General features: G+C 48.9%; 1 protein-coding gene across 2 annotated transcripts in view; it reads right to left on the bottom strand.

Annotated features, from left to right (window-relative positions):
- Nucleotides 1-6141, bottom strand: part of lrrc4ba (leucine rich repeat containing 4Ba) — a 37124-nt gene extending 30983 nt beyond the window's left edge. The window contains exon 1 of one of the 2 annotated variants that reach the window (XM_068578573.1): nucleotides 6001-6141. The gene's annotated coding sequence lies outside the window, so the exon portion shown is untranslated. Of the gene's footprint in view, nucleotides 1-3774; nucleotides 3929-6000 lie in introns of those variants that run through there. The other variant, XM_068578572.1, reaches the window with a different exon arrangement.
- Between the last annotated feature and the right edge of the window lie 4909 nt (nucleotides 6142-11050).

An 11050-nucleotide genomic window follows, 5' to 3' on the forward strand; every position in this document is an offset into this window, starting at 1 on the left:
TTCCTCGGGGGAAATCTCACCGTTTCAAATGATGTCAATTCAATGGATTATAGCATTCATTTTGTGTCGTTAACCGTTGCCATTCGTCCAGCCATCGTTCGATGATTAAAGCTCGGACAGTCATCACGACCCCGGCGGGGTCAACGCCCAGGACCCGGACGGGAGACTTCATCAAACCAATCACGGCTAATTATATCCAACCCCCCGCCTCCAGAGGCAGCTTAGCATTTTCTGCTGTGGATGGGTCAGTGCTCATGCACACTCAGCCCCCCCCCCCACCTCCCCCCTCCGGCGGTTACTGAGATTCAAATTGTGCCATATCATGCGCAAAAACCAGAATCTCAGATCTCTGTCCCCGAGATGTGGGCACGCCGAGAACACGTGGCGGGGGGGGGGGGGGGGGGGGGGGTCCTGCTGCATTATCAAGGGACAGCCGGAGGTTGTTCCCACAATGTTCAGCCTCTCGTGGCCGATCATCGACCCCCCCCCCCCCTCTCCCCCCTTTCACACTTCAACCTCCGTACATCAGGCAAGTTGTGCAGCCATCACTCAGCGACACGCTCGCCCCGTGATGAGTTCAGGGACCAGCTTGCCCTGATTAGAGCAGTTTTAGTGTCGTCTACAATCGCTGTCTCTCCCCTGCTCTCTCCCATACGCAGGAATTAGTGTATGTGCACAAACACACTGGCGAGCACAAACGCACACTCACACAGGCACCAAATTTAGGGCAACAGTTACTCTCTTCGCATCCTAATGCAGCAGCGGAGACGTCCCTCGGAATTAATGCAGTTCTTTGTCCTTTTAAGTACAGTAAGCGGACGACGAAAGGCGAGCCACACAATCACCCGATTGAAAGCATCCGGCCTTCAGTTGACGCACAACGTCGATGACATTGTGCGATATTTTAGGGGGTAATGGTTTGTATGCTGGACTCCACTCGTGCCCTTCCCCCCCCCCCCCTCCTCGTGTGTTTGTTTTGACTTTTCCACATCTTCTCTGGAAATAATCCGCAATGGCTCCCCGATTCCAACAGCGCTGGAGCGACGGGGGCGCTGAGCATTATCTCAAAGTCACACCTTCCCTCTAGGCCAGGTGTGCAGGTGTAATTTACCATGTCCATGTTAACCTGCTTGCTTGTTTTCATCAAGCTCATCGGCCATGCAGAAGCGGTGTGCCTCGGAAATTAAAGAGCAGCCTGGCCTGATACCTCAAATGACTGGAATCGCTCGGCCGGCCCTTAATTTGCGACACATGAAGGACTCGGTGCTCGCTTGTCTGGGACACGTATGCCTATGTGTTCACATTAACGGTTGACAGGTAATATCAGCAAGATGGCCGCACTCTGCCTTTGGTCTTTTTTTGAAGTCGGCAGATTGGTGAAAAAGTTCTGGAAACTCTTGCTTTGTTTCTTCTAAAGCGAAACGTGGGTCCACTACTAATTGTTGAAAGGAAGCTGGATTTTTTTTTTTTTTTAAATCTACCAAAAATGACCACAAGGAAGCGCTTGAAGCCCCCGGTGTCTAAACGTGGAGCCTGTTGCATGTGCAGAATCCTTAAAGGGGGAATAAAGTGAATTAAACATTCCTCTAGTGCCCCCATCAACTAATCTTTGTTAACCTTTCCTTGTGAATCATGACATTGTTCAATTTTAATACCATGCATATTAGTTCAAGTGCTGTCATGACTTTGATCTTCCAGGACTTCAAAGGAGATGTGACCTAAGTTGTGCAATATTTTCCCTCTACTCCCGGCCTTTACTAATTCAGCACGGCTTGTCCCCGAATTTCTAAAGAATGAGGTATTCACCTCTCTCCATCCATAAAAAAAACACACACACACACACACATGCACAAACGCTGAATAGACCATTTTCTTGTTTTTTCTCCGAGTGGCCACATTCTCATAAATGGCCGCCTTTTAGTCACCTGCCCCACTTGGAATTCGTCTCGGCTTAGGTAACGCTTTGGTCGGGGAGTGGGAGGAGGGCGGCGACGGAGTTCGACGCCAACAAATCCCACCGACACGCTGGCCTCGCTCTCGGAGCAGAGCGACGTCTTGATATTTTTTTGAAGCGCTGCCCCGAGCGGGAAAGACCTTGCCTTTTAAACGTGATACCATGTGACAAGCCTCTCGTGCAGCCGGGGCCTTCGTGTGCCACCGTGCTGCTGCATCCAGGGAGCGAAGCCTCACTTCCCCCCGCCATCGAGCGATAAGCCCTCAATCAGAGTGGATAAAATACATATCTTTACAGCCCACGTAAAAACTTACCATCCTCTTAAAGTTTTACTCCTGTCGGCCCATTTTGGATCTAATGAAATGAATATTCGGTGAAGCGAGAGCTCATAAATGGCATGTGTCAGGGTCATTCACTCGGGGGGGGTGTAGAGCTATGGCGTAGAAGTTTACAGGTAAGCGTTAAATGTAATACGGTTGCATGAATAAAGCTCAGAGGACGTAAAATGCAAGCGGCAAAACACTGGTGATTAACCGGCCTGTGAGGATAACAACATATTTTAAACGACTCGGGCCATCTGACCGTGATCCGTCCAACAAAAACGCTTCAGAGCGCTCCTCTGGAATCTTAATTCCCATTCATCTTGTTCCTCACATGCAAAATATCCCCAAACTTGCAGTTCTGTCGGTGCTTTCACCCCCTCCATCCTCCTCGTTAGAGCCCCCCACCCCCACCCACTTGTCTAATCCTGCCCCAGTGCCCCACTTCACCTTCCAACACCCCATTAATAACATATTCTCTCTATCATACAACTCAGGAGATCATCCAGCTGGTCCACGGCACACACTGCTCCAACACAATCTCCTCCCGCCAGTCCCAGCCCGGTCGGATTTCTCTGAAACACTGCACATTAGCATTCAAATCCTCTCATAACCGTATCATTGTGTCGCAGATAGAAGCAGATCTTCATTCATCAGTCCTAATCTATCTGCTCCTTGTTCTCAGCGGAGGGGCCCCAGGCTCTGACTCAGAGTTTAACCCACCGCGCATAAAACCCCAAGGTGCCTGCGCATTTTTTTTTTTTTTTTTACCTCCAAATGTGGGGTCATCACAGGGGCCCAGCGAGGGTAACTGAACCCCCAACACACACACACACACACACACACACACACACACACACACACACACACACACACACACACACACACATTTACACTGCGCACGGGCCCGATTAGGGCGGTTTGTTTGAGTACATTTGAGGGAAAGCTGCGCGTTAACCGGATCACATAGTAAGCACTGTCAACAGCTCGCGCCACAGAGGAGGCTCCTCTCGTCGCCAAGGTTAGATAAACTTGTGCTGACGAGCAAGGAGGACATAAAGCACAAATGAGGGAACACAAGCTGAGAAAAAGTTTGATTGGTGCATATGCATATCCAATCAGATAAAGGCTAATCATATTAAATTTCCCCAATGTTCTCTGCCCTCACACACACACACGTACACACACGTACACACGCACACACGTCTGCCTCGTCATACATGTAATTCCTGGGTACCATCCACATGCATGTTGAACGCCTGTGCACGCGGGGACAGTTCACACATCCCCATCAGGTCATGAATGCGGATTTTTCCCGCCTCCAACGCGTTCGTATAGTTTTGTTGCGCGTGGAAGAAAATGCACACAACTGACCGCGCGCACAAACACAACACGCAAGCAGGACAGGACTCCGAATCACAGCGCGTTAAATCTGCATCTCGACTGCATGGATGTCATCGACATAAACAAAAAAAAAACAGTGAGTGGTGAGAGATTTACCTTTTTCTTTTTTTTTTTAAGGATGCTGCGTTCAAGTCCTGAAACACATCACGCTCAACACGCGCTGGTCGGATACTCCGAGAGCTCTCACCTCCCCGCGAATTACAGCGTATTCCACTGCAGAGCCGCGGCCGACGCTGTCTTCTCCTTCCTCTCTCTCCCTCTCCCTCTCCCTCTCCCTCTCCCTCTCTCTCTCTCTCTCTCTCTCTCTCTCTCTCTCTCTCTCTCTCTCTCTCTCTCTCTCTCTCTCTCTCTCTCTCTCTCTCTCTCTCTCTCCCTCTCTCTCCCTCGCTCAGATTGATTCACCCTTTCCAAGTGCGCTGCCACCGCTGGTAATGAGAATTGTCTCCGAAATCTTCAGGTGGATGGAACCACTGTCCGACGTCGAGGGGACGTCGCACTGCTGCTGCTGCTGCTGCTGCTGCGAGCAGCATCGAATATGGAACTTTATTCACACATTATGCATTCATATTTGGAATATTTTTTGGATGCAAAAACATGACACGACTGTTGCAATCTGCTCACATATCCCCGCGCACGTTGCACACGAGACCCAGACAGCTCATGGCCAAGTCCTAAATATGAATAAGCCTCCCAAAAAAATAAGAGTAAATGGTAAACATCCAGCATAATCATTATCATAATTGCACTTCCTCTACAGTGCTGCATGTACATAGTCAACTGCACATGTTGTCATCTTTTCATTCTGTCTATTATTGTTGCATTTGAATCCAGACACGGTTGCACATGTGTGTCCATATGGTCATATCATGTCTATAATATGATGATGGCGGTGTTTACAGCTTGCTTCTGGGAACATTTGCTGCTTGGCTGGTTCCCTTGGCAACGCTCAAGCACACACACACACACACACACACACACACACACACAGTGCTGAGCCCCCACCTGTACACCTGTACACCTGTACAGCACCGCCACACTGGACCGGAGTCCTGCCTGCCTCTGCAGCTCCCATCATATACACGGTGTATACAGTATACGGTACGTACAGGTGTATCGATTGACACGGTGAGATGGAGGGGCGAGGAGGCAAAGGAGAGAGAGAGAGAGAGAGAGAGAGAGAGAGAGAGAGAGAGAGAGAGAGAGAGAGAGAGAGAGAGAGAGAGAGAGATTGTGTGTTTGTTTTTTCCGGAAACCAAATTCTTCTTGAAAGAGAAGTGATGGGATTGATCTCAAGTGAAAGCAGTTTAGCAGAGGCTCCCCATGGGATAAGAGGAGGAGGAGGAAGAGGAGGAGGAGGAAGGCATAATTAAGGGTGGTGGGGGAAGAGTCAGGTTGAAGGTCAGATTAAGGTTACAGGTGTGATCAGGGTTGAGTTGTTAATCACCTCAGCAGGATATTAACATGAAGATGTATGTGAGCGAGTGGGTGGGTGGTTGAGTGTCCATCAGATAGCAGAGGCAAAGAGGGGCTAGTGGTGTGTGTGTGTGTGTGTGTGTTTGTGTGTGTGGTGTGTGAGGTGGGAGGGGGTTCAGACGGGTGATTAGTGCTGGATTGATAACGCTCTATATCGAGACTCAGAGGATCGCTCGTTCTCACATCCTTGCTCCTCAACGGCAGTTCTCTCCATCACAGGCACGTGTTCTCACACACACACTCCTCACGCACGTGTCTTCCTTCCAGCTCGGCTCTATCACACACACACACACACACACACACACACACACACACACACACAGAAGCACAAGATGGGAAACCAGGTATGACTGACCGCTGCATACTCAGTCTGGGTGCAGCAACAGGGTGGCCAACCTGTATCTCTCCTATTTAACATTGCACACTGCACACTGCCCACTCCGCGTGGCCTCGGCCGCCTTTTCCACTTCATGCACCAGATTGTTGGCGTTCACTTGACCCCTCCCCCCCCACACTGACCCACGCTCCGCAGTGAGGGGTCTAGCAGCGTCCACCGCCTGTCCCAGTCCTCTGTTATTCCAACAACAACAGGCTCTAGCTCAGTGCGTTTGCATTGCGTCGCTCCTCCCCTCTCTCTCTCTCTCTCTCTCTCTTTCGCTCTCTCTCACCCCTCCCCTCCCCTGCTGCCTTCCTGCCTCCCCTCCCTCTCTCTCTCTCTATTAAATTTCCAGTCACACAACAGTGCAGTGGATATCCCTCCTCTCTCTAACTCTCACACACTCTCCCCCACCACCACCACCACATCCCTCCCTCGCTCCCCTCCTCCCGCCCTCTCGCACACATACATACCTCTGTAGTCTGTGGAGGTGTTGTAGTCGTCCTGGATGTCTCCCTATCGCTCGCTCTCGATATTGACTGCTCTCTCCCTCCTTTACTTTGAACCTCTCAATCTCGCTCAGTCTTGATACAAGGCTGCTCTCTTTTCACCTCCAGTTGTCTCATCTCCCCCCCGACTCTCCCTTCTCCTCCCCTATTGCCTCATTATTTAAAAGAGCCCCCTCACATTTCTCCTCTTCCTCTTCCCCAACCCACTCTGTTTGTATCTCTGTGCTGCAGTGTCTGCTCAGGCTACATGGTGTGGAGTATAACCTCCCCTCCTCCTCTCCTCCCTCCTCCCTCCTCCCTCCTCCCCTCCTCCCTCACTCGGGTGGGTGTGCAGGCTCGCTCCACCTCGGCCAGCCTTTAACTGACTGATTGAGTGGACGCCACAGGCCGAATGAATGAATAAAGATGGGCTCCACTGTGAGGATTAATGTGCCTCACATGAAGACAGAAAGCTCGCCATCTAGTATTTTCTGCCTCCGCTCTGTGGACGAGGCGGCGCTCTCCGTCTGTGCCCTCCCTCGCGTCGCTGTGTGTTGTGCTGCGCTGGCATATTGCTTCGAGAGACACGCCGGCGCTCCCCTCTGCCACCGGGTTATGTTCGGGTCCCGGGGCCACGGCGGGCAGTTGCTGCGCCGGGGCGAAACCTCTGCCACCGCGTGCGGCGCCGCAACGGCGCAGCGCGCGAGAGAGAGAGAGAGAGAGAGAGAGAGAGGAAGTGGGGAAGAAACGCCGGTGGTGATGAGAACACGCCGCCCGCTTTCTTCTCCCGCCGTTTCTGCATCCATCCTCCCCCCCCTCTCTCTTTTCCTCACACATTATCTCAAGACTGAACTCGCCGCAGCCTCCGAGGCCCTAACGGAGCCCTGATCCGTATCTGATGGTGAAACCGCACGCCACCGGCTGCAGAGATTCCAACCCGTGTGAGACCAAATTGAACACTCGGGCCGTCGTGACTGGCGAGCGAGGGGCGAACGCTCCGGCGCTTATGCCTGTGTACATCCTGAAACACTGTGTTTTCACCCCCAGCGAAAGAAGCTCTTTTAAACACAGAGTTAACCAAGCTTGTATCTCCTCTACTAAAGCAATCCTCCTCCCTTATCAGAAACGGCCCTATCTGGCAACCGCATCCATTAGGCCGATAGTACCATTGATCTTCCCACACCCAAGCCAAGTGGACCTCAACCACCAGCCCCGAGGACAAATCCAATTTTAGGTGTTATATGCTCCTCTGACCCGCACCCTCTTCTTAATCTCTCCATTGTGCCGGCTAAACTCATCTACCACCGCGGCCATCACAACACATTCACTCTGTGTGTGGCGAGGCTTAATAATAAGACTGTCTCTCCTGCTCCTCCATCGCTCGCTCCTGTCAACACCTCCTCTGGCAAGGCGTAAAACAAACTCTGCCCCCAGGCCCATAAACCCATTATGCTGAGCAGCACTTCTGCCACCAGGCTGTATAATCATCATATCTAGCCCGTAGCCTCCCCGAGCTGGCCCTCCAACTGGTCCACCGCCCTTTTTTTTTTTCTTCCTCGTGGCGACAACAACCAGAATGCCACGTGACCAACAAGTAGCATGAGCGTTTTAGTTTTAGGCCGCTGTGGCTCTCTGACCCTTAAGCCCGAGGCCTTGAAGAGCAGTCGAACGCTCACACGTTGGTCATGTGTCACACGCTTAAGGTTAAGTGCACTTAAAGTGTTTAATCACATTTTTAATGCAGATGTCATATATCTATACGAGCCGTATTATTACATTTGCATACTCAGAAGCTTCGCACCGAGATGTTTAATGCATGACAGGGGTTATTTCGTCACACCTGCTTCTTTTACATCTTTTTCAGTCAGTGATTCCATCTCTTTGCCCTAATTACAAATATTATGAAGCAGTGGGGATCCCAGACGGGTTTTTTTTTTTTTTGTCTGAGTAAGCCTCAGATAAACTCAAGTGCCCCTTCACTGACAGCACATGTTCAACATTTTTGAGTACATTTTAAACGTATTACATTGTTAATTACATCAATCTAATTGTTTATCTATCACACATTCATAAATTTCTTCAACCTGATATCATAAACATGAAATGTTTCCTATTTCAACAATGTGTGTCACTTTTAGATCATTTAGCTATTTCAACCATTGACAATTCCAACATTTTCATTATTTAGCTATTTCAACCATTAACAATACTTTTAGTGGTCTAATCCAACATTTTCATTATTTATCTATTTCAACCATTTGCAATATGTTTTGCATATGTGGTGCACGTGTGGATTACTCTGCCAGCATGCTCACGAGATTTCACACTTTTACTAAATTATTTTTTAAATTGGCTGAGGCTACTATTTTTCCACGTACCTCCATGGGAATAACGACGTACTTCTAATATTGTCACTCAGTTAGTATACAAGCGCAATGATGGTCCTTTCTTCCCCTGCAACTGCAACTTTGAAGACCTTTTGTCTGTCGCCAAGCAGGACGCAGTTATTGGAGCAATTAGCGAGCGGCGGCATCATCAGCCAATGGCTAAAGTTTGAAGTCAAGGTTTGCAGCTTTGAGGAGCCGATAAACACAAAACAGAGGACTTTCCTTTTCACGTCAATGCTTATTTTGTTCTGCACAAGTGTTGTGAAGTTCACAAAGAAACTTTTAACAAACAAAAGCATGAATGTTCTCCAGTGCGACAGCACTTCCTGCACCTGGCAGAAAACAACCAAACCGAGGAAACGAGACCAAATCTATTGACCCGTGATCTAGTAAAACTTTGGCTTGAACATGCTCATTTTGAAGTCGATTTGAGATGTGTGTGTGTGTGTGTGTATGTGTGTGTGTGTGTGAGAGAGAGAGAAAGAGAGCTGCAGCTTGTAACTAAGTTAAAAAAAATACTTTTCGTTTTTCTTTCCACAAAAACTGTGTACAGAGAATCGAGTATAGAGGAAGCTCTTAAGTATCAAGCCCGACCTTTTATCATTACATAGTACCGTCTGTATAAATAGTCATTTTCTGTAACTGAGCAACCAATCTACTTCCTGTTTTACACTGGCCCCTGCATGACCAGAGGATGTGAGTGGTCATGTGATTCCCATTTTCTAAAAGATGCTGAAACTGTGTGGACCACGTTGTTCGTTCTTATTTTAAAACCCAGACTCAAAACACACGTGTGAGTGTGGACGGAGCCTTGGTAGCCAGCGTTTACCATTTATTCCAGTTATTAGTCGGCCATCTTTTCCGTCGTGGGTTGCTTTTTTGAATAGTTGTTGCGTCTATTACGAGACCAGATATTTTTTATAATGATTGTAAAATAAAGGAGTGATAGTTGTGAGAGAATCTTTATTCAGAGAACATGTACGTACTCTCTCTCTCACTCTCTCTCTCTCTCTCTCTCTCTCTCTCTCTCTCTCTCCTCTCTCTCTCTCTCTCTCTCTCTCTCTCTCTCTCTCTCTCTCTCTCTCTCTCTCTCTCTCTCTCTCTCTCTCTCTCCTCTCTCTCTCTCTCTCTCTCTCCTCTCTCTCTCTCTCTCTCTCTCTCTCTCTCTCTCTCTCTCTCTCTCTCTCTCTCTCTCTCTCTCTCTCTCTCTCCTCTCTCTCTCTCTCTCTCTCTCTCTCTCTCTCTCTCTCTCTCTGGGTGTACGAGGCCCAGATGGCTCTGATGGCCTCGCATCCTGTATTCCCAAAGCAACCCCCACATGACACCCCGGGGGACGCGATCTCCGAGTCCACGAATCGCGTGTCGACAGCTGCCTCCCCAGTGGAGGCTTTGAACGTTGCTCACTCACTTTCAATGCATCCAGCCTCGCCAAGAATGGAGGAAACAACCGCACACCGGGAGCCATTCTGGGACCTTTTGGTCCGTCTTATCTAACCTGAACGAACTCAGGCGACTGTAGAGCGGTTGCTTCCATCAGAAGACCGGCGGTTCGATCCTCGGATCGGCCTAGTTCATGTCGACGTGTCCACAGGCAACCCATTTAACTCCATTCCACTCCTTTCAGGGAACGAATGGGTGCAAACGGGTGAATGACAGGGAGTGTAAAAGTGCTTTGAGAGGTCGGAGGAGAGAGACATGATACAAGTGAAAGTCCATTTACCCACCTCTGGATCCCCAGGAGAAGATGGAGGACATGGGGCCGCGCCAGCTAACAGCCACGGTGACCCAAATCTTGACGAACCGAATCGTGTTGGAGAAAATCATCATAAAACATACTTTGGACACCTTACATTTGGAATCATAAGAGAAACATCATATGTAACTTGTTGAGTTCAACGAGAAATGTCCAGTCCTTAATCAGTTGTGAGGCAACACATTATCTTTCCTTATGAAATGCATCACAGGTCCGTGTGTTGCAGTGTCGCCTCTAACCCGCAAGTCTCCAGTGCTGATCAGAAATGGTGACATGAAGTCCTATTTGGTTTATTTATACACTTCTAATGTTAAATTGAACTCTGTATTTCAATGAATAAATCAAATGTGGCAATACTGCACACAACTTCAGTATCACCATGTCATCCTAACACCATGAGCCGCGGTGACGACACACGGAGGATCCAATGGCTTGAAAACAAAGAGTGTTGTATAAAATGCATCAAATGAATGTGGTTTATTTGAATTTATGAAGGTTTAAAACACAAATATGATCAATGTCATTCATTAAGTATGTGTTTTTTAAATGATATAGGGAGGGGAAGGGGGGGGGGGGGAGAGTGCTTCTCAAATGTCCATGAAGTCAGTTTAGTCCCCATTTTCTTTACTCTGCAGTTCAACACATGGACCTGTGAACATGTTCGCTGTTAATAAAAGAGATACTGAAAAACTTATGAGCTCACACAGGCGCTAATAGTTCAATAGTGAGATGGAGGCAGATAGATGGAGATGGAGGGAGAGGGAGAGGGAGAGGAAGATAAAGTGAGGCTAAGCCAGGGCTCCGAGGGCCGGCCAGTGATTAAGGGATGGGAGGGATGAACACCAGCCACTGAGGAACTAGTGTCTATCTGTGTGAGTCCATGTGAAAGCGGAGC

Source organism: Clinocottus analis, unplaced genomic scaffold, assembly GCF_023055335.1.
Source record: "Clinocottus analis isolate CAN_PGR_092001 unplaced genomic scaffold, fCliAna1.0.p SCAF_16, whole genome shotgun sequence".
NCBI lineage: Eukaryota > Metazoa > Chordata > Actinopteri > Perciformes > Cottidae > Clinocottus > Clinocottus analis.